We start from the raw sequence: 23,781 nt of genomic DNA, 5'->3' as shown, positions 1-23,781 counted from the left end.
CTGATTCAGGTTCTATTTGCTGCAGAGATTTGAATCTGCAAGATAATATACTTTCTCAGAAACCTAAGCCAAATCTTCCTGGATGGTGAAAGCTGGGAAATAAACAATTTCCTGCAAACTGGCATGACAAGGTACAGGATCTTGGCCAGCCAGATCATACCAGCATGGTTCCTCTTCCTCAACAGAGAGAGGTGTTGTGACTTGTTGCAGCTCATACTTCTGGGCAAGAAAGTCTCCATGTTCAGGATCAAGTTTTCACAATTCACACTTTTCTTTGCTTATCAGAATATTCATCCCTTTCTGAAGTATATGAACACTAATCTAATCCATGTTCATTTACCTGCTTCTTTCTCCAAGGAAATGAACCTATGTAGATGACTTACAACTCAGCTTCCTATTTTCCATATGCTTTCTGCTGGACACTGAACATCACTGTTCACATCTTCCTTGCACACTTTGACTTCACTCTTCTGTTACCAACTCAACATCAGTGCAAGTAACACATAATGCTGTCCAAGCAGATCTTCCTAACAGGCACAGCTGTTCAGAGAATAAAATGAATTTTATAGTCCATGGACTGAATTCCAACCTGGTTAGCAAATCCAGAGCGATTCAGACACAACAAAAATATATACTGGATTTACTTCAGTATAAATGGAGTGGGAGTGTGGCCCTGTGCAGCTCTCTTTTGTTGTTTGGAGGCCACAACAGTTTGAATAAAGAATAAGTGAGAACAAAGTGTTCAAGGTTTCTGCCTTTGCTCAGCAGACTCAAGGACAAAGGTAAACTCGGCCTTCAAAGACCCTATGCTGTACAGAGTCAGTTTATTCTTTGCTGAAATACAAAAAAATGAGTTCTGAAAGGCGATTAAAATTTACCAAAACTGCTCTTCAACCTGGATGAAACCAGTTATTCCAGTCCTTGATATTTTTTTCCTATTTCTGCTTCATAAAAGATGTAGACAAATGTCACAGACTCTGAACTCATAATGTCGCATCCTGACTCAGTGCTTTGATAAAATCTCGCATTTAGATTAATCTAAATTGTGTTCTCACTGATGCATCTCTCTCAACAAACTAATACAGATTTATATCTGTATCACAAGGCCTGCAGATCACTCAATGTTTTGTTCTGGTATAATTTTTCCTTTATCTATTTCCTGGTTTAGATTGATTCCTAGAAAAATTATCCACAACGCTGCCATGTAACAATACAGCAGACAGTAAGTGATGGGTAACACACCCTCTGTTTTCTTAATCTGTATCTTAAATTTTAGTACCTGTTTTTGAACCTGTTTTACATAAATGAGCTCTTGAGAGCCCAGCTCTGGCCTCCAATTCACATCATTAGCAACCTGCAATTTTGACAGCTTGCAGTTTTTGTGAGAAGAAAAGCTTTATTGAGTGTAATGAGTTGCCAGAGCTCTCACATCAGGATGCTGGCCCTTCTCTCTGGGTATGTAACCAGCCACGGGACCCACTTTCTTATTCCAAATGAACTGGCAACACCTTTCCTCCTCCCAAAATCCAGCAACTCTTCCATTACTCAGCCTGGGGGCAATTTTTGTGTTAACCCAGGTCCTGAGGAAGCCTCCCAGGAAATTTACACCCTGGTGGGACTGGGACTGCTTTACGGGAGTGCCGGCACACAGCGCTGAACGCAAGGGCTATCCAAGCTCCACCAGGGTTCTGCCTGGCACAGCTGATTTTTGGCTTATGTTCAGCTTGCCACACATGCCAACCACTGTTATACATGTTTGTTTGTGTTCTGGGCCTGGTTGCCTACTGCATTTCCTCAGTGCAATGAGTGAAGCCAAGTTAGAACAGAACTGCAGCAATGCTGTTGTGAAATCACACTTGCTGCCTTCTTGCACACTTCAGACATAATCAAGAACTCCCATTTTCTACTGTTTATAGGTTCTGCCCTTACACTTTACAGGAAACTTTGGATATCAAACTGCAAGCGTAGCACATGCAAAAGTGAATCATTGTGTTTGGCTGGGAATAATTAACGATGCTGTCCCAAAGTGACTTGGATTATCATCTGCCCTGTGGTGAGGCCTGCGTGGCCTCTGGCCCAGACAAGTGGCCCACTGTGGTCACGTTGTACAATGACAACAGAAGAAGCCAGCCAGCAGTCCCTGCCACTGGTAAAGGTCTGAACTTTTACACAGAACACGCTGACAAACTGGGAGACTTCTTTAGGTCCTGATATGGTATTGAAGTGATAAAATAAATGGCATTATCACTTAGTGTGCCTATGGAACAACTGCACAGATCTCCAACCTTGAAAAGGGAGGTTGCTAGTTTTGTTTTGACATTCAAAGGAATTGAGGAACTGAGAGAGAGAGACAGCTCCAGCCCCCCATGTCCTGAGCCCTGGCATCCCTGGGCAGGGTATCCAGTGCCCCGCTTGCTGGCCAACTTAGAGCAGCAGGCACTGGTCATACTGGGACCACGAGGCTGACACCTGGGAAACACCCACTTATTTATGAAATTCAAAACTGTGATGGTGATAATTCAAACAAGTTCTATCACATCTTGGTAATCACAGCAGTACTGTAGGTTACAAAGCTAAGCAGATACAACTCCTGCAAAGCAACTCTGCAAATCTCACACTACGTATTTACACAAGAGTCCTCACTGTCAATGAATCACACAGCAAAAAGGGATGGAATACATCAGCCAAGTCAGAAAAAGAGAGCCATTTACTCATTAATCCACACTGACTTTTCTGTCCAGTGAGAACAAAGTTGAATGGAAACCAGTCCTCATATCAAAAACCATTCAAGTCCAGCAAGTTATATTTGCTGCAGCATCTACCTGATTCAAAGACACCTTTTAGACTTGCATTTTATGCACAAGTACACTGGGCTTGAAATTTCATCTATTTGTCTCTTTAGAAGAGGAAAAAAAAAGTGAATAATACACACCACAACAAGAAGAATGAATAACCTTAACATTGGTTTGTGCCTCACGGTTGTCATTTTGCCAAACCCTATTCTCACCAACCACTCCAGAATTTAAAGTGTCCTAAGTCTTCATAATCTTAAGATTTGAGGTGGCTCAGTGGGGTCTTCATCAAGTTTCCACTTTCTGACTGAAAGTGCTGGCAAGAACTTCTCCATTCAGGTCAAATATGCACAGAGCTTTGTCTGGAGGCTGTGAGGTCATATTGAATCCCTGGGCTGCTCACTAAACTATAGTCAAGTATTTCTGTGTGGGCATGCTGTGAAGCATCTGTAGTTATATCCTGCACTAAGAGAAAACCAGTAGCTTAAATGATCTGGCCTGTACTTTAGAAGAATTTTTTAAACCCTGTAATAATGGTTTTCTATACATAGGTTGCAGAAATGGATGCCTTTATCAATGAAAAAAATAGTATGAGCATTTTCAGCTGTTCAAACAGGAACAGAATGTGCAACATGCAGAAACTGAATTGCTTCAGATGAAAGATTAAGGCACTAACACCTAATTCCATGTTTTATTTGTTTCTGATAAAATTCAAGGGTCAGATACAATACCCTGCACACTTCAGAGCAAATGTCCTGCAAAGTCAGGCACCCCTGGTACTGTGGGATTTCATGAGGGTAAGGGTTGTGATTGCCTCTGTGAGATGGTACCTCATGGGCAGCTGAACAGCACATCTGGGTGGATATTGCAACTTGCTGAGTTTCAGTAGCTCTTCCCTTGTACTCCAGCAACCCTGAGACTCCTCTGTTTTTCCCTTTGCAACCAACTATATCTCTCAAAATGCTTTAATGGCAGCCACATAAAAACAATGTGCCTAGCAACTCTCAGAAGACTGGGAGTTTTCTTTCCTCTCCCCTCTTCCCCTCAGCTGACACAAGTCTGGCTATTCCAGGGGCTGGCAGAGCTGTAACTGAGCTCTGGGGACCACTCACGCCTCGTACAGCAGCATTGCTATAAAAGTTTCAGTGTGCTATCCTCTCTCATCTGCTGGCAGCAGTAACTTTTACCCAGATGCAAAGGCTGGCCAAGTCAACAGAGAAGAAATTGGCCTGTAAGTCTTGCAGGTCATCAGCCAAGACTCATTCAAAATCAGAGCATTAAATATATCGGGGTTCACGTAACTCCAAATAAATGCAGCCTTTGGCTTTACCAACATCTTTGTCCAACGGGAAAGGAACTTCTCACTCGTCTGCTGTCGCCTCAGGTGTATTAATCCTACAGGCAGGCTTTGGCTGACTTTCCATCCCCCTCCTGCTTGAGCAGACACTTCAGTACAAATACAACATTCTTCTGGCCCTGAGGGAAATCCTTCCTGCCTGCATTTTAACAGTTGAACTGCATGGCACTCTGGGAGACTTAAATATGGCACAGTAGTTCTATTGTTTAATGTTATTAAAACTGCTTGCTCTCTTGTGATTCTGCAAGATCCTGAAGTACAGCAGTAAGTGCTAATCTGTTTCCTATCTATCTATCAGCTAGTTCTCTTTTTTCTGGTGGATACCAATTACTAATTTTATTTTAGAGAGGATTACAGATGCATCAAAATACAACAGAACTCCATTATCAGTTTTCCCTTATGAATATGAATTTCAGTGACAGTTTTCTTTGAACCATCTGGATTTGAACAGACTCATCTGACTAAAAGGAAGTTCCAGTCTACCAGGAAGTTTTCCAGCTACTTTATGCCAGACAAACTTTTCATGGCTTGATCTACCCACACTGCAATCATCACAAACAGACCAAGCAAAGCAAGAGAGTACAGCCCAAAAATAGCATAATTCATTCTGTAGATCTGCTAGGCTTCCTAGAAGATCTCCATTTTGTCCTAACCCTCCATTTGTTAAGGAACAAACTTGCTTTTCTATTGTCACTAGTAACACATTTTGTGTGCTGACACAGTTCAGCCTTTACTGACCACAGTAATTTTTTCTGCCTGCTGCCATCTGTTATCTTTATCTCACATATCTCCAGCCTCTGCAGAAGTGGGCATCCTGGATGTGCCAGTTTAGTCCTCCTAGACTGGATGGTGACAGCATGAAGCTGCCTCCTTCTCCTCCTCCTTCCCTATTCTCCCAGCCATCTGCCACACACACCATCTTCACACAGTGCACTCAGGTGTCTGTGACCCTGCTGGACATCACTAGAATTCTTTAGGGTTCAAGGGGTGTGCTCTGCCCACCTTCAGGATGCACAAACTCACCTGTGCTCTGTCCAGTACCCTGCCTGGGAACTGCTCTGAGAAACAACAAAGGTGCTGTCTCTGAGATAGGATTTTTCAGGTAGAACAAATGCAAAGTCAGTGGGACAGCAGCCAATAGAGCAAAGGAGAAATGTTCATTACTGATAATAAACATAACTGTATTTTTGTCTATTGAGTACATGTTTCTCAGACTGAGTGGAACTGTCAACTGACACTTGAGAAAACCAAGAGGAGTTCTTGGCAGTCAAACCTTTTCTAAATAGGGAACTTTGTCTCCAACAAATGAAGACTTGAGACTGCAGGCATATTCAAGATGTCTTTTTTTAAAAAAAACGGAGGAAATTCACAGCAGTACATTCTTTTTTTTCACTCTAAGATTAAGCCTTAATTTTGCTTGTTCACAGCTATAACCAATGCAACAGATTAACTTCAGGTTTTATGATAAGGAGGAAAACAGACAAAAAAATTTAAGAGTCCTGGGCATCCCTTTCTTTTGACCACTAGGAACTCCACTGGCAGAGGGGATGAGTGACTGGCTTCCCCTAATACAGATGCCTCTTCATTCCTGAGGACCTACAGGGTAGTTTGAAACCTGACACTGGTTTTCTGCCTGACTCTGGTTCAGTAACACACAGTGCTTCTGCCAGCCCACAGGACTCATTAAATATCACACGCCTGGGATGGGATCACTTTTTTTTTTTTTCCTTAAGTATAGAACCATTTTACAGTTATGCCAATCCCCCTAACTCTGCATGTCTTTAATAAAGTGGGATTTTCATTATGAACAGAACTGCAATTAAGTAGAATTTATTGCAACAAAACAGTTTTTCATTCTAGTTTTCTTGTAAATATAATTTCACTCTATCTGGATTTGTGGTAGGCACGCTCCATTTTACTTCATTTAAATGAAAGAATCTGTGTAATTATACTATTATCTTTGATACAAAGCAATCTCTGCATCTTCTGCCTACGAGTATCATTTCCTTTACAAAAGAACTGCTGGATATGCCAAAGGAGATGCTGCTGGTACAAAATAGTAATTTATTTTGATGATTTTCTCCATAGAAACGCACAAGCAATCAATAAATTACCAACTCCAGTAAAGTTTCACAGGATTAAAGCTGGGACGGGCAAGGCCTCAGCACAGGAGTCTCCCACAAGGCAGCTCTTTAATAAACAACCCATCATCAAGGAAGCCCATAAAGCACTCTGGCATTGTAGTCCTTAACTGGGAAGCAAATCCAGCTGGGTATCAAATATCCACTTAAGATGAAATCCTGCCCTTCTGTCCAAATACATTCTCTCCAGGCACCATGTTAGCATTTCTCAAATTGAGTACACAGGCCGTAATTATCCAGATAATAATCTAAACATGTTGAATAGCCTCATATAAATTATTTAACCTTGAAATTTCTAGGAGGGAGAGATAACATCTGGAGATACTTGCATCAAATACTTTTACAAGTTGCATGGCATCAGTGAAGCTTTGTCAGAAAGAGCTGCTGCAGTCACAAAGTTTCAAAGATATGCAAAGATCTGTAATGTGGGGGGGTAAGAAGAGAAGATGTAAAAACACTGAGAAAATCTTTAATGTAAACTCGTGTTCACCTGCAAACTGCCTAGCAAAAGTGCTGTGTAAACCATGAAAGCTTATAAGCAGTGGCTGAAAGGGGCATTTGGTCGAGCAGATGAGGACTTTTCATGTGTCATTTGTAGAGACATTATACAACAGGGCTTGTCTTGCCTATAATGAGAACGGGTGTCAGAAATTTTTTTCTCAGAACCTTTATCAGACTCCTCAGGTTCCCAGTCCCCAGACCCTTGAGTGGGCCCTTCCACAGGGCCTGTCTGAACAGCAACACCATGTGCTGCCTCTGAAACAAGCAGATTCTCTGCTCCTCCCTGCAAGGACTGCAAAATTTGAGCCAAGCCAAGCCACGACTAGAGTGGCAAAAACAACTTCTCAAATATTAGGATCAGCAGGTGCCTATCACCTTTTGCACAATTTTATTGACACCTAAATTTATCTGCCTCATCTAAAAAGGTCTGATGTTGCAACTAAGAGTGGCACAAATGCTTTACAATAGGAACCAGTGCCGGAGCTGTGCACAGGTGGCTCTTCTGTCACAGGGAACAGAGCTCCATACGGCACCCTTCAGTCAGGCAGCGACATCCTTATTCCACTTGGATAACAATGATGAACTAAAAGAAGGAGCGATATGAAAGACAGAGGCTCCACTTACTCATTAAATAACTAAATAGTGTCCACCTATGCAAAACCCCCATAATTAGCTGCAAGGAAAGCTGGCCTCTATCCAAAATCAATCTCCCTCGAGATCTGAATCCTGGCGTTAAACAAGCCTGTCTAATCTGTTTTGCAACTACCCAGAATGTGTTCCTCACTCTGCTGGTTTTTCTAAGGAGAGGATGCAGCAGCCCTGGGCCTTCTATTGAGAGCGTAAAAGCTTTATGCCAAAGAACAAACAAGAGAAAATAGACATTAAAGTCCTGTCTGGCGACACCATTAGTAAGTTCACAGTCACCATTTCCTTCTTCCTCCCCTGCACCAAGTGCTTCTTCCCAGACAGTGATCCAGACTGCTGATAGCTCTGGCTGGGAGCTTTTACCAGAAATTTTAGCAGGAAATGTTAATTTGCAAGCCTCGGCGTCCTCCCTTGGGGAGGATGGACACTGTATCTGCATGACCAAACTGTGGGGACTCAGACTTCCTCAGACCTGCCTGCAACAGGCAGAAGAGAAACTCCTCTGTCTCTCCAGCAAAGCTGAGTAAAACACCAACTGTACTCATTTATTTTCTTTTGCCTTTTCCCCCAAGCTACGAAATACTAGGAAGAACGTCCAAAGCAAACAGAAAAATTCTATTAATGAAATATGCAATTTAGTGCAGTTTCATGGGCTGACTCTGAGCTCAGCCAGACTTCTAGGACACAAAAATGTAGCTGAAAATTCACAGAATAAAATAAGCACTATTGCTTTGCATGAAAATTATACTGCATTTCTATAAACCAGTTTAATGGGAAAGATAGCCTGTATGAATCAATAAATATAACCCATTACAAATAAATTAGATACCAAGAATAAATAGTTTTTTTAGTATAAAGTGTAATGTTTCATATGCAAGCAACAGAAATGAAAAACCAGACTCACTTTATTAACAGTTCCAATAAAACTACAGTAAAAATATAGGTTGCTTTGAGAATTAAAAAATAAAAGTAAACCTATAAACTCACTGAAGAATGACATAGATCTGACTCTTAAAAAGTTTATTACTCAGATATTTCACCTGATTTCTTTTTCTTCCTCTATGAAATTTGGTCGAGCAGATGTCTGTAATTACTTATTATAGATGCAGGAGAGAACAGCGTCCTTGATTATGGAAGCTTTTCTCAATACTGGGAAATTTCATTTGACTTGTTTTATGTGTTTGCATGTTCCTTTAAGCCAGGACAAATGTTCTTACAACATTCATATTTGTGTGGTTAGCAGCTTTTTCTGCATCTCTTTTGTCTTCATCCTCTAAAGACAAAACAAATGGTGTGCTGCTCAGTGTTGAACTTTATAATTTTAGTAATAGGTTGCAGCAGGAATATATTTTGACTAATTCTATGAGCCACCACCACATACAGTCTGAGCACCTACCATGGAACACCACAGTTCTAATTATTTCCTTCACTGCTTAATTGGAACCCATGTGTTGTACTCTGGATGACTTCAGAATATACTGTGAGACACATAATTTAATCCAGTTATATTCTGTAATCAAATTTTGCTAAGAACCTTCGAATATATTCCAACAAAAAAACCACCCCTTATGTGAAACAGCAGGAACACATTAGAGGTGGCATCAAACCACTACTCCATTAGACATAAATTACTCACAGTATGTTCCCCACCAAAACAGAGTAACAAAATTTATAGGCCACAGTACGAGGTTGTACCCAGAAATACTTTCCAGATGAAGCAAGCAAGATTTGCAGTGGTTTTGTGACAATTTCCTGCTAGTGGAAGAGGTTATCTGGGGCATTTGCTGCTAGGATTCTGTGTCCTTGCACATCTCCTTTTCTGAGCTCCACAGAAAGAAGCTAAAGGGGGCACTTGTACAAACCAAGGTCCATCATGACTCTGTGTCCTTCCCTCTCTGCCCAGCTGGCTCTGAATGCTGAGTAATTGATCACCTGAGAGTCCCTCTGTCAGACAAATCCAACAAATCCATTGCCAGCCCACCGTGGGTGGCATTCCAGCCTCATGCCCTTATGAATTCTTAAATAACACAGCCCTGCCATTGCTCTCCACCTGCTCTCAAGGAAGGAAGTGAAGCATGGCTTGCTTGTACCATAACTGAATACTGCTTACAACACTTAAAACTAATTTAATTTTTTTACAAGATAAACATGCCCATGTTAGGCAAAATATTTTTCTGATAATGTAAATATGGAGCCATGGGTGCCACAACTCACACTGCAGATATTACATTTCTACTTCAGACCAAGTTTCACGACAGAATTTTACAGTGTTTATGACAACTTGATAGCTTAACTGATGATTTTGCTTTGCAATTCTGCTGCTCTATATTTTTAGCCTCATCTGTTTTTTCTAATCTCCATGGCACATAGGGCATATAGAATTACCAGGTCTACCATTGGACTGCCTTGCTATTTTCTTCTAGAGTAAGAATAATCTCTTGGCTCTGCCAGTCAAAGAAAAACACTTCTTCCCCCAAGTTTGACTTTGAGAATTAAGCTAGAGCCTTTGCAAGCAGCACTATGCAAATCAATGTTTCCCACATAAGAAGCTTTTCAGAGTCTGCAGCAAGAAACACCTTCTGACAAGTATAGACCTATTTTTTGCAGTACATGATGGCATACTTCCTGATGTTTCATTATTTCCACTTTTTCTGTCATACAAGATTATTTTCATTTTCTTATAAATCTAGTTACTACTGTTCCATCATTGCAGTGCCAGGCAGTTGTTTTCTCAACTCAACCCTCCCAGTCTCACTGGAGCTCTCTCAGTTTCATCTTGTCAGAAAAACTTGTGTCCTTTTGACTGCAAAGCACTGGCAATGGCAAGCATTCATTTCACTCTGTCATCTAACATAAGACCGAACAACTGGAGCCCCATACTGATCATATCAGCACTCTGGGAGTTAGAGGCAAACATCTGGAATTTATTTGTTAGAAATAAAATGAATTACATCTTTTCAGGAGTTTTAGCTTGCACCTGTACTTATAAATCTCCATGAGGGCAAGTTATGAATAAATTTAACCAGGAGCAGGAGGCAGAGGCTCAGATTTTGAGCCCTTGGGCTTCCCTGTCAAGGGCCCCAGGAAGGAGCTTGGTACTTGGATGCCCTGGTGACACAATTTGTTGAGCTCTCCTCTTCCACTGCAGGATAAGAAACAGACTGTCTCAGGTTTGCTGGGCCCCCCACGCTGGCAGAGCCCATGTGCAGACAGCTCTGCAGAGGCATGAGGGGCACAGTCCCTCTGGTGCCCTCTCCCCAATAATGCAGAGATCCATCCAGCCCTACAGCCCACTCAGGAAATGGGGAGCTTTGTCCCCCTTTGCCACGGAGGAAACGTAACCCTGAAGGTTATTTTTGCAGGCTGTAACACCATTAGAGGTTCAAACTTGGCAGAAGCTCTGATGGGGAATGGAAAAGAGCACAGGGGAAATTTAAGGGGACAGTTCTGCCAACAAAATAGTAATGGGGGGAGGGGGGCAGAGGTCTAAAGAATCAAACACCAGCACTATTATCTGATGGGAAGGCACAAAGACACAGGATGAACCTCAGAAAACATGGAGAGGAGGGAACAGGGAATACACAGAGAGGAAGAAGGGCAGAGGACAAACAGAGATAGAAACCCCTGCCAATTGTTTGGATGAAGTGTTACCTTTGCCTAGGCACTGAACCCATTGTCTGCAGCCATCTCCTCACCTGCTTCTTTCCTGAGCCCTCCTCAGCAGACAGTGCTTGTTCCAAATTGGAAGGTGACTGATGTAGGTCCTGCACTATGGGCAGGTCAGTACCAGGGACTAGATCAACTTCTTTATTTTCATTTGTGCACAGTGCAAGGTTTGCATGGTGAGGGTTTAACTGAATGAAGCGCAAGTCAACCACATCTTATCCAACCTGGCAGCCTGTCTTGGAAAATGTTAATTTTAGGCATTGGAGTGATTTTATTGAGACAAGCCCATTCAAAATGCAAGCCCACACCTGGAGATCTAAGGCAGATTCACACAGGTACCCAAGGCTGGGTATACTGCATCCACTCCATTTCTCTACATACTGACTATGGGGCCCATTACGGATGCAGGATGCTGCAACAGCAGGAACTCAGAAATACGAGAGGGTTCCCTTGCAACACCTTCCCATTAAAATGGAAGATACTCTGAGGCAAACAGCATTTTTGTCTCTGCAGAGATCCAAGCATGAACATGTCAGAAATTATGACAAGAACTCAGCATTTCAATGAGGTGACAGCCCACATGCTCCACACTCAGTACTTCACACACTCACACTATTTCCAGTTACTGCAAGCATCAGTGAGACACTGCAACAAAACTGAATTAAGTAGAGAAAGGCAGTAAGCAAAATGTTCTGGCTATACCTTAATAAAAACCTTTATTTTTTAAAGGCAAACTCAATGCCCCCAGAGGTGGGATAGTTACTATAAATCATTCCAGCATACCCTGTAGTTCTGTCTGTCATCAGATACTGCTGCATTTTTTCAGTGCTCTGCAAGTTGACTCCAAATGTTCTATGTTGTGGGATTTTTATTTTTCTGGTATTTGGGTGGGTGGGGGAGGGGGGTGGGGGAAGTGGTTTAGGTTTGTTTTGTTTCTTTGGAGGGGTGTTGTTTTGTTTTGTTTTAATAAAGGATCTTAGGACAATTCTTACAAAAATCATTTTCATGCAGTGATCCAATGCTCTTTGGAGAAAAGAAAAATTGAATTTCAAGACAGAGCAACACTAAGTTGGGGGGAACCCCTTGGAGCATGACAGACCTACAGAAGAGAGGAGAGCACAAGACTCAGGTAAAGGACACAGCATGCCCTATTTCACAAAGGTTGGGTGGGTTTTCTAACAACAGGTGCTCCCTCTTGCTATGGATGACAGGAGGCCAAAATGACAACGTTGGTGTTACCAATAAAAGCATCCCAAACTTTGTCTGGAAGACCTGCTGAACAAAGGTCTGCTCAGCTCATTGCTGGTGCTTGCCCAAGCGGAAGTTAATGACCCTGTGGTGCTGACCACAAGCAAACCAAAAACGTAAGGGGATCAGCCCCTGGCAGAGTGTCAGCACCCCTGGGCTCAGCACCAGCCTGCTGCTCTGGCCGCTGAGGAATCACTGAGGAACACATTGCTGGCAGCCCCTCTGCCTGCAGAACTACAGCACCAGCATGCTGTGAGTACCTGACAGAGGTGTTTTCACACATACATCACACAGCACCACATTATAAACTATTTCAGGCTGCTTCAGGAAGCTGCTAACATAAACTCATAGAAAAAGATCCAAAAGCCATTAAAAACCCCCACAACCTGAAACAAGTATTTTCTCACTGCTCAGCGTTTGAACTGTCACCTTTATCCCCCTGGCAAGTAGGCAGCTCTAGTTCACAAGTGAACACCTACTTTATTTATTTAGCTCGGCTGCATTTAACCCTGCATCCTGTCTGCTGGGTGCATCCGGCTCCACGGATCTCCACGCAGCAAAGCCTGAGCATAAGGTGGGGGAGCTGCTTTCCACAAGCCAAAAAACAGGAAATTTGATGACATTGTTCAGTGAGCAGACGTCAGCAGAGAGTGATACAAAAGAGTAAACAACTTCCTAGCAGCAGCAGACAAATGGGCCGGAACTACTGGAATCCTGTGATGTCTGGTGTGTTTTGCGTGAAAATTACTGTATCAATGAAATAGGGAGAGATCTTTGGCTGATGCAAGTTGGAGCTGCTCCCTAGAAATCTAGGAACTACACAGTTTTGTCTGCTTAATATCTAATTCCAAGTCCTTACCTCTGATCCTGAAAACATAGTTTTTGAGAATTCGTATTGTTGATATTCTACATATTTTGCAAATATTCTCATTATTTTAGAACACACAAAAAGTTGATTTGAGTAGAAAGGATAAACTTCAATGAAAGTATGGAAAGCAGTACCAGTAATACAGGTGCCACTTTATTATGATCATACTACCATCAGTCTTGTATATACAATAGATATATAGACATATAACCTATAAACTTGTGTAAATACTTTGATATGATGGAAGCACTTTGCTGGTGGAACCACACAGTAGTTCCACACAAATCCCTTTTGGATTTCAGTGTTTGCTTTGTGGAATCTGCTTTCATATTTTCCAGCTATGGGCAAATGTCAAATGGGATCTGAAAAATTAACCTCTCAGGTAGCCATACAATGAAGGTTGTTCAAAGCCAGGTAACATCAGGCAGGAAGAAAATGTAGGGGAGGACTTTTTTGCTCCAACAGAATGCCATCCTGCCCATCTCTGTCCAGTCTCTTAACTGCAAGAAGTAATATTGGACCAGCGACCACAAACATGGAGCTTCCCTAATGAATTCCAATCAACTGTGTCAAGAAAGATGGCAATCCCTGGAAAAACTCTCTTACCTACACATCTACATGTAGAGAGACCATCAAGGCATGTAATTTTGCCATTTTTACTATCCCTTTCAAAGGGACGTAGAGAAATTAGGTCCTATTCTGAACTAGTTCTTAAACTGTTGACAAACAAGTCAGACCAGGACTTAGCTGGGGCTTTATAACCCGGAAACATCTGGGGATCCTACAGAAAATACACAGGGATATTCCCAGGGGGATGCAATTCAGTAGGTACCAAACCCAGGATGCTCATCTCATCCAGGTATCCCTCTAGCCAAAATCCAAGCAGAACTGACTCCTAAGACAAAAATTAGCAGCTAAATTTAGAGCTGTCCATGAGACTGCTCTACCCTCAGCAACACAGAGAGAGAACAACAGGAAAGAGCCAGATGCTTCTCAGCTCTCCTTGCCAAATTCTCTTCTCTTTGGAGACAGAAAATGTACTACATAATCATGGGGAGGAAGACACACCAATAACCATCTCAACGCTGCAGTCAAATGACAAGGCAAACACACTGGGCCAAATCTATCTGCAATATAACCAGTGATTTGAGCAAATTTTGCTCTTCCTAAATCATGGCAAGTAGCTACAGGCTAACAAGCAACTAGGCAAAAAGAAATAAATACACGCATTCAAAGAGCAACAAATGCCAATAAAACCCAGCAGGTCTATAAACAAAACAAAACTGTTTTTCACTCATCACTCTACCTACATCAGAATCTTCCTGGCTTCAATTAATTTGTTTTTTCAGCAGAGTATAAGTTTGCACCAGTTCTGTCATTCTTCCCTGACTCCTCGGTTTGAATGTAAGAATTCAGAGCTTAGGAAAAAAAACTCGCCTTTGAAGCTAATCATTCCCAATCCTCTTCTGTCTTTGCTTACAAGGTGAAATTAGAAGTACATACATCACTAGCAAAAACTTCCAAGAATAAGCAAATCAACCTGGAGGAACTCCAAAGTGTTTATAGAGAACGATATTCACCTGGGTGTGCCAACAATGTCAAGAAGTCAGTCCTGTCAGAAGACAGGTTTTCTGCAAACCCCACATGGCTTCAGGATGAAATCATTATTTTGCTATAACTCTCTTTCCAACGTTTCACTGCCCTAAGGCTTGTGGCTAGGGAAAAAGACCTTGCTCTGACCTGCAGGAACAATGATGATGGTGCTGTGACACGACCTGAGTGGAGATACATGACTGTCTAAGCCTGTCAGCCACGTGGCCCACTTATTTAGGGCTTTCCATTGTTAGGTTCTGATTTATACCAACAGAGGTGACCAAAGGCAGACAGCCTGTAGTTTTAAACGTAAATGAAACCATGGAATTCCATTGTGTGCAAGCACAGAAGCAAGCACAGCATAGGAAGGGTGGGTGGCTGTGCTGAGCATTCTTTTGATAGTGGTTGGTGACTAACTCTCCTTGATACGATCTGGCATAAAGGACAGCAATTTCTACAGAAATTCCCGCCCTCTTTCAGTGGTCTGAGGCCCCAGACTAACAGGTATGCCACAAAACACAAAATATTTTCCAATGCCATACTGCTAAGATTGATTTAGCAACCACTGTTTCCCACTTTTTCCTGTGCACCTAAGCAGAGAATTCCTTTTAACTTTCTGTGCCTGGGATTTATTATCCCCCATTATCCCCCATGTTCAATTAAATTTCTAGGTATGATTTTATTTCATGGAGGTGTATTTTGGAATTTTACTTGTAATGTAAAAACACCTTTTAATAAGATTAAATTAGTAATAAAAACCCAGCCTGGATTTAGAGAGGAGTGAACCTGAAGACCACTAACTATGGTATTTCCCCAGTTTCCCCTTTTCAGGTCACTTTACATTAAATTAGCAAATTGACTAAACTGAAATATGTTCTGATATATAAAGAGTTCTTGTCAGGAAAAACAAGAGCTCCAAGAGTTTGATGCACCTACCATGTGCCCATCCACAAAGGGGAATGTGTTTCTTACAGGATCACTGCACAGTGGTAAGCTTTGTTTCTGTAGAGATTTTGACATATGGCTGAAGTTAGACTTAAATTAGAATATTCCTCTTTGAATTGAGAAATGATCTTTCTGTGCAAATGAATAGTGTATTCAGTGTGAATAAAGCTTCTGCTATGGCACAGTTCATCTTATCTACTGATGTAATTTCCTCTTAGCTGCTTCTGTAATATTAATAAGCACCATACAGCCAAAGAGGTCATACACTAGGAATGTATACTTAAAAATTCTTCAACATCACAGAAGAGTTGGTACAAAAAAAATAAAATCTATGTTTCTGGCTACATGAACACACTGAATGACTTGAAAGAACATGACATTATACCATTTAAAGGTGGGGATAAAGAAACCTGTCTGCTCAGGGGAAAAAAAGACTCCAGACTCCAAGAGAAACACAGCAATTGAACATGGAAAGGAAAATCATGAATGGACAGTGAACCTAAGCTTCCTAAAAAAGGGGCACAGATTAAGTAATCATGCTGATATAGGTAACAGATCACACATAAAACCATCATTATTTGACTTACAGATTCAGGAAATTTCTTATTTGATCCTTGATAAAGTAATTCTTGTTCTAAAACTGATTTTCAGCAGTGACTTCTCTCTGCCTGAACACAACAGAAGCAGTGTCCTGAACACAATTATTTGCAGGACCCAATTCCTTGATGCACAGACATTCCAAGGATCCCCACTTGCCTACTCAGCTGAAGAGCAGAAAAAGGAAAACATGCAGGTGCAGAAAAATTGATGTTTTAAAGGTACACTGGTACCTTTTAAGGTAAAAAGCTTGAGTATTTTTTTTTGCCATGAGTCCTCTGGTTGATGGAACTATGGCTTCTTCTGGTGTTATAAAGTTCAGCTCTATGTACATGAATGGGAGCAAAAGAGGACAATGAACCTCTACCATGTCACAGTCACACAGTAAAGATGCCAGAACTAAAAACGTGGAAATTCCCATCACCTCTTTAACTCATGGAAGAATGCAGGAGCCTGTGTTTCTGATCAAAAGGAGCTCAGGAGATAGGAGAGCTCAAAGAACTGGCTACCTGCTGGTAGTGGATACCCACATTTACATACCAAGGGAAATTAGTGTATGTGAAAATTGAAGCTGATGCTTAAATAAGAGAGGTAAGATGCTCTTTAACATCTTTTATTTACAAAAGCCCTTCGTGTCGCCATATATAATTTTGAATGAAGCATTTTTTCTTCTCGAACACAAGGGAAATTACTTTCCAGTAAAAAGCAATCGTTTCTACGTGGAAAATTTAAAAACTGTATCAAGTGAATAAAAAAATGTAAATTTAAGAAGGAAACAAGGTCTAGGGCAATTGAAGTGAAGAGATATTTGAGCCAAATAATTAACTCCCAAGAAATAGCCTCAGAACACAGTAACTGGAAGCTTTCAAGATGGCCTGATGAAAAAAAAAACTCTAAGAGAGTGATCTAGTAAAAATAGCAATGATTCCTTAGAATATTAAAGAACCGGTATCTCACAAATATGTTCTTTTTATTCTTTTACTTTGGGTGAATATAGGTCCATGGCAGACACTGTACTCTTTTATGTACTGGAGATCATTATTTTATGTAATTTGAAGATTTTGAAGCATACTGTTCTGAAAAACTTATCATTCCCTCTTCAGATTTGAAGGCTGGTTAGTTCATAGAGGTAAAGGACCTGTTATTTTCCTTTAAGTGAAAGCATTTAAAAACATTTTAAAAGCCACAAATAAAGGTTGTAAGCCATGTTATGGTAGCTGTATAAGCTACAGCTGCTGAGCAATAGTCCAAAATAGTTTGAGCAGAACGTGTGGGAGGGATTGCAGAGGGATGCAGGCACACGCAGCTGGACATAGAGGGTGTATGTGACAATCCTAACCAGCTGAATCCCAGTTTATAGGAAATGCCTAGGGAGAGCACAGGCACTGACTTCCGTGGAATTTATTTTTTTGAAAACCAAGGCTCTGCATGTCCAGCACACAAATGTATCTTATTACCATCAAGAGAATTTTAAGTTAAGCTTGTGCTTAAGTTCTTGCTGAAACACAGCCTGGTGTTGCACACAAGTTTATAACAGACATTAATTTTCAATCAGGCAACCTAGATATTGTAGGAATTACATCTTACTCTTAGGATTGCACTTGGACTGATTTTGTCAGTCCCCAAAGAGAGAATTCCACTGTTTATTACAAGAGCTGGGATTAACTATGCACTCTAGTAAACACACTAGAAATCCTAGCAGGATGTAACTGTATAATTACACTTTTCATAGATATCTCAGAACAAAATACAAATCTCAGTTAGTGCTTACTGACACCCCCAGAGCATCCAAACTCATAAATGAAGTCTTTGTAGATAAACACAGAGAAAAGCTTATTGGAAAACAACAGACTAGCCACACTTACCACACTTAAGCTCAATGAGGTTCTGGCAAACTAGAAAATATAAAGGAAATAGTTGCATAATGCCTAATAACTCCTTAAAATGGAAAAAATGTTTCTTTTATCTTGGCTTGCTCTAAGGGGATGGTTAGAGAGTACAACACTGCTTCAATATGAAATCATGCCTATGATCAACTGCAGCTTTTGAAAGCTCTGTGCATGTACTGTACAGGACCAGGTTAGCTTTGAACCATGTTGAAAAGACAGCAATTTCTATTTGCTGGGCAGCTGTGGTTTCAACTTAATAGCTCAAAAGCAATACACTGACTTTCCTGCAACTAAGCCAAGGAGGATGGAGTAAGTTATTCTCAGGATAACAGGAAACAAATCTAGACATACATTTATATCTATAAATCTATTTGATACTGATAAATCTATATTCCATTTCTTTGTTCTCTGACTTTCTATACATTAAACAGCTATTGCAAATTACCAAGAAACTGTCATTACTGTATACTTCCAAAGCTTTCCACCTGCGTTCATCCCAGCTTCTGGAAGGTGCTGTCACTGGAGCACCAAGAAGGAAACGAACAAGGTCTTTGTTTCTCCAAGGGGAATCTTTGGTATTGGCCCTGCTCAGGAGACATGAGGCATGTGCTGCTCCACAGCACAGCTTCCCTGAGAGCTACAGTGGACCTGTTTCAACAGATGCATCAGAAACAAAAAGGTAAATGTAGTCCTGGCCTACACAGCCACAGCTCTTGCAGTCCTGCCTCTGAGCTGTCCCAGCAGAAAACTATATTTTATACCATATAAATAGGGTTTGAGTCTCTACAAACAATATATTCATGTTTTGCATTGCAATATTATGCCTTATATTGCATATGCCAACCATGAAATTCAGGCTAACGTATACCTAGATTTTCCAACTTTGATGCTAAGAAAAACACCTCCAATACTTCTGGTCTTGAACCTTGCATTTCTTGTTAACTTCAACTCCCTGTCTTCTGAAGCAAAAGTGCTTTTAGTGCACCAACAGTTTATTGCCATTACCATCATTCAAAGAAGCCTAATTAAGGGGCATCAGAATATTACATTAATGAATATGAGCAGTGGTAGTAGCAAAGACACCCCCAGGTGAGGACCTGACCCTTTTGACTATTATTTTGGAAGTTGTACTTTTCACAGCTGCAACTAAGTATGTTTCATGGCCAACAGCTTTCTACATGTGCTATAAAGCTCAAGACTCCCAAACAGATGACATTGAAATTAACAGCCCTGAAAAATAAGAAAGGCAACAAGGGCAACACCCAGGTTCAGCATCCATCTTGTCATCTGTTTACACTGGAAAGCTATAAAGTCACTATTCATTATTTCACTGCTTTTGCAATTATTAATCACTAGATTTCAAATAAATTTAAACATGGATGGTGAGTTTTTAGTACTTTAGCTTCTGCTGTGCAACACCTTACTCCTTGAAAGTCTGGGCAAAATAAAAAAAATTGGCAAACCTGATCTAAACTTGAAACTAACTTGGAATATTCATTCTGAGTGCAACTGTAGCAGAAATCCTTAATGCACAACTCTACACGCCCTGCAGCATTTCTGACAGATATGAAGGAGCAGTCAGCACAGAGCCTCCTTGAGGGCTGCAGGAAAGCATCAGCAGCTGGTGCTGCAGCAGCCTCCAGGGAGCCTTAGCGGGGCTGTGCTTTGAACATAACTTCCAGCTCTTGTGTGAGTGAACTCTTATTTTTTCCTTACTAACTCCGCACATGACTGAGCAATTGCATTTTCTGGAGTGCCCCCAGACCAGCAGGTTGCAGTTCACGGGGTCAGGACTGTGCAAACCTGTGGAAAAGCCGGGGCTGCAAAACCCTCGCTCAGCAGGGACCCTGGGGATGTGTGATACCCGAGAGGCCCCTGGTCACATCCAATCCTCCTCCAGCAGATTCAGTGGCACTGCCCTTGCTCCTGCTGACTGGGGAGGAGCTGCTGAGAGCTGCCATCTCCCAGGAGGTGAAAAATGTGAAGAGGTCCACCCAACCAACACTTTCCAGATGACAATTAATTCCTACAGAAGCAGAGCTGTGGGGCAGTGTGACAGGCACGCCTGACCACAGGCTGTACTTTGGTTCATGCTGATGAAGGCACAGCAAGCCCCAGTCCCTGTGTGAGCCTGGGGGCTGGCAATCCTGGCTCACACACAGGGGACTGAAGATGCCTCAGAAACATATTTTGAAAGGGTGTCTCAAAGCCCAAAAATGCCAGATAACCCAGGTACAGAACAAGATATCAGAGCTAAACCAAAATAATGTATTTTTTCTATACTATTGACTAACAGCCAACAACTTCACTCTATAAATGTTACCCTCAGCTCAGCCAGATTTGAGCTCTCCCTCAGCTGCAGCTGACCTGCAGCACCCATGAGTCTCCCCTTGAGCAGGGATGCCTCTCCAGGTCTGAGATTCCTCACCTAAGAGAGCCTTCCCTGCCCAAGGCAGAGGGACCCCCTCAGTGAGTGACTGGCAGCACACTGAATTAATTCTAATGAAACATTATTAATGTATGTAGCTACTATATATTCATTAGCATAAACTTAATAGAGATAATTTCATTAGACTACATTATACCTTTGTCCAAGTCTGAGACTAAGACTGTTCCAGTTTCACCTAGAGTCCACGAGGAGCTCAGAAAGCAAGGGGGTCCTCTCTGAACCTCGTGATTCAACAGGCAGGTCTGTGGTCCCTGTGTGAATCATACTAACCAGATTCTAATCCACTTTTCCTTTCGATGTTTCTTCCACGCAGTAATTAATAAGGTGAACCTTGCCATCAAACTTACTGACCTGTAGCAAACCCTTGTTACATTTTATCAAATGCCGTCAAATTTACTGATGTCAAATTATTATTTCACCTTAATAAAACATACTGCTGCTTCTGTCTTCTGAATGAGGTGCATTCTACTCATCTCCAACAGACAGAACAGCTCACATTCCAGGACAGAGTGAGAGCAACTAATTCTGTGTCTTCATTCCAATGTTTCTGGACATCCTTTTGGGTCCCAAAGTTTTGTTATAGGTACCAAGGGCCAAAGGCTGTCCTGGAGTTAATGCACCCCTTCTCGACTCAGCATATTGTCCACCTGGATACTGTCCCTGTGACAGATGAAATTCATCCCTTTCCTTTGTTGTTTGTCCTCAGACAACAAAGAAATCTCACAAAGGGTCAAAATGTATCATCTCTGCTGCCAGCTAACAATTCCTTATCACCATTACTCATTTATTCTGTTTATGTTTTCTTATTGCCATAGTAACAACACAGCTACAAAGGGCTTGCATGAAATAAATCAGGGGAGTCTGCAGACGTGAAAGCTGCTCAGTTAAACAATGGTTCACCTCGAGGGGAGAAGGTGAAGCACAAAACCTGTAACACATTCATGCTCTGACAGTTTTTGATCACTCACTGCTAACTGACAAAATGTGACTAAAGAAAAGAGAGTCTAAAGCAACTTTTTAAATTAAAATCTAATAAGGAATGTAATACAAGGAGAAAGACTTTAATGAGATGGTTATGAGTATTCATCATTGTTGTAACATATTAATTAAGCATTGATATTACATGCAAACATCAGAAATTTGGCCTCTAGCCTAATGACCCTGCAGTTTACGAGACAGAGCCCTCAATTTTTCCTCATACTAGTGTCCTTTTTTATGTGAGCAGCCTCACCACATGAGATGCAAAACTTCCACAATCAAAACTTAACAACAGACAACACATACAGAGAAAAATTAATGGGGAAAGCATGGAGAGGGGCTTTTGTATAAAGGGCATGTAGGCAAGCTCTGTTCAGTTTGTTTTAGGTTTTAACCTGCTCTCCCTGGTTTTCCCTTTACTACAAGTCTCAAAATATATTTACTGTTAGTCTTTGTACTTATAATTAAGTGCATCACAATGCTGATACACTAACAAAAATTCCCAGAAAGAGAGAACTCTTAAGATCCACAGACATTTTCATCTGAACACAGGCGTTTTGCCCCATTTGAGATATCCTGGTGTCTCCCACATGATTTTCCCAACTGGTGCAGAAGGCTGTTATTGCCAGTTGTGTGCTACGTGCACCGTGTGGCAGCCCAGGAGGATGAACTGAGGTACAGCAGGACCGAGTGGCCTAAGGATCACAGTCTTAGATGTGAGAGAGAGCTAAATCAAGTCTCCCTTTGCTGGATTTGCTCCTTGTAACAATCTTTACCACTGCTGTTGCAAACAGGAAAGCCTCAAGTGCCTTTTCAGCTTTGAGGTCCCATCAGCTCCTCTGTTGATGTTTATTTCTATCACCAGTATATCCAACAGCCCTGGAATGCTGCCTTGCTGGATCACCAAAACACAATGATGGGCAGCACCTTCCAGATCAAGTGCAGAGGGAACAATGGGGACAGGTGGATGGGGTTTAACACAGGCAAAAAACACAGACTGGAGACAGCCATGGTTCATTGGGTCTGGCATGGCTGCTGCTGTCAGCAATACTGGCAAGCTTTCAGAGCAACAAATAAGCCCAAGCAGGTATCAATTCACCATAAATAAGTTTAGGCTTGAAATAAGAAGGATTAGAAACCCTCAGAAAGAACAAGCTTCTAATAGAAACAGGGAAAGGCTGAAAAGAAATTAGCTTTGAGACAGTACAGGATGCATTTATCAAAGACATTTAATGCTGTGGCTACCCATAATAGCAGAGGACTGACCTTCATGACCCAGGTCATCCTCCTACTCCAGTAACTGTGTATGTCCCCAGAACACAAAAAAGGCCAAAAGCCTTTGTTCAAAGCTCCTTTGCCTCTCTGTGCTTGTTGTGTGCTTAATCCACTTCTACAGTGGCCAGTGAAAGAGTGAACAAGCAGCATGAAAAAAGGTTTTAAATCCAAGAAAATGCATTAAGCAGAAACAGAGTAAGTCACTGTATCAAAACCCCAAACGTGTTCTATTTGAAATTTAACTTTTAAATCTTCCATCCCCAACTCCAAAGCACAAGAGCACAAAAGTGATTTGGGAACCAAATCTCCTGGTTTTATGGTTGTCATTACACAGGTCATAAAAATTACTGACTCTGGCTCTTTACGCCTTTAATACATTAAACATAATTACAACCATGCCCTGGCTGAACAGTAATCTCACTAGTCAGCATGTGATTTTAGGGTTTTGAAGAAAATCAACTGCTCAGCAGCACACAGAGCTCACTCATCCCAGAGAAGGGGAGCAGGCAGCTGCACAGCCACGTGACTGAGGGCATCTTACAGCACAGTTTGTGTAGTCCTCTAGCCTGGGCTAAAATCTTTCTTTACCATCATCACCTCAACAGGTCCTACTCCTGGAAACTACTGGAGATTTGCTTGAATTCTAAAGAAAAAGGGAAGAAAGAACAGTTGGGAGGAAAAGTGGTCCAGAGACAGCACTCACAGTATAAAGCAAGCTGAACTCCCTTCAAGAAGTACATTTACAGCATGCTGTAAGTGTTCTCTTCATTCCTGCTCCATACAGAATTCCCACAGGTACTGAAGGGGGAATGGGACTGAGTCAAATATTCAGACAAA

At 41.5% G+C, this 23,781-nt stretch overlaps 1 protein-coding gene across 6 annotated transcripts in view; it reads right to left on the bottom strand.

Annotated features, from left to right (window-relative positions):
* The window catches only part of LOC119705000 (high affinity cAMP-specific and IBMX-insensitive 3',5'-cyclic phosphodiesterase 8A-like), a 161,846-nt gene that overhangs the window by 48,832 nt on the left and 89,233 nt on the right, over positions 1 to 23,781 (bottom strand). Inside the window, exon 1 of one of the 6 annotated variants that reach the window (XM_038146881.1) lies at positions 2,955 to 2,959. The exons of the other annotated variants lie outside the window; for them this stretch is intronic. The gene's annotated coding sequence lies outside the window, so the exon portion shown is untranslated. Of the gene's footprint in view, positions 1 to 2,954; positions 2,960 to 23,781 lie in introns of those variants that run through there. 6 annotated transcript variants of the gene reach the window in all.

The sequence above is a fragment of the Motacilla alba genome, chromosome 10 (genome assembly GCF_015832195.1).
Source record: "Motacilla alba alba isolate MOTALB_02 chromosome 10, Motacilla_alba_V1.0_pri, whole genome shotgun sequence".
NCBI lineage: Eukaryota > Metazoa > Chordata > Aves > Passeriformes > Motacillidae > Motacilla > Motacilla alba.
This window is presented reverse-complemented; position numbering and strand designations above follow the sequence as displayed.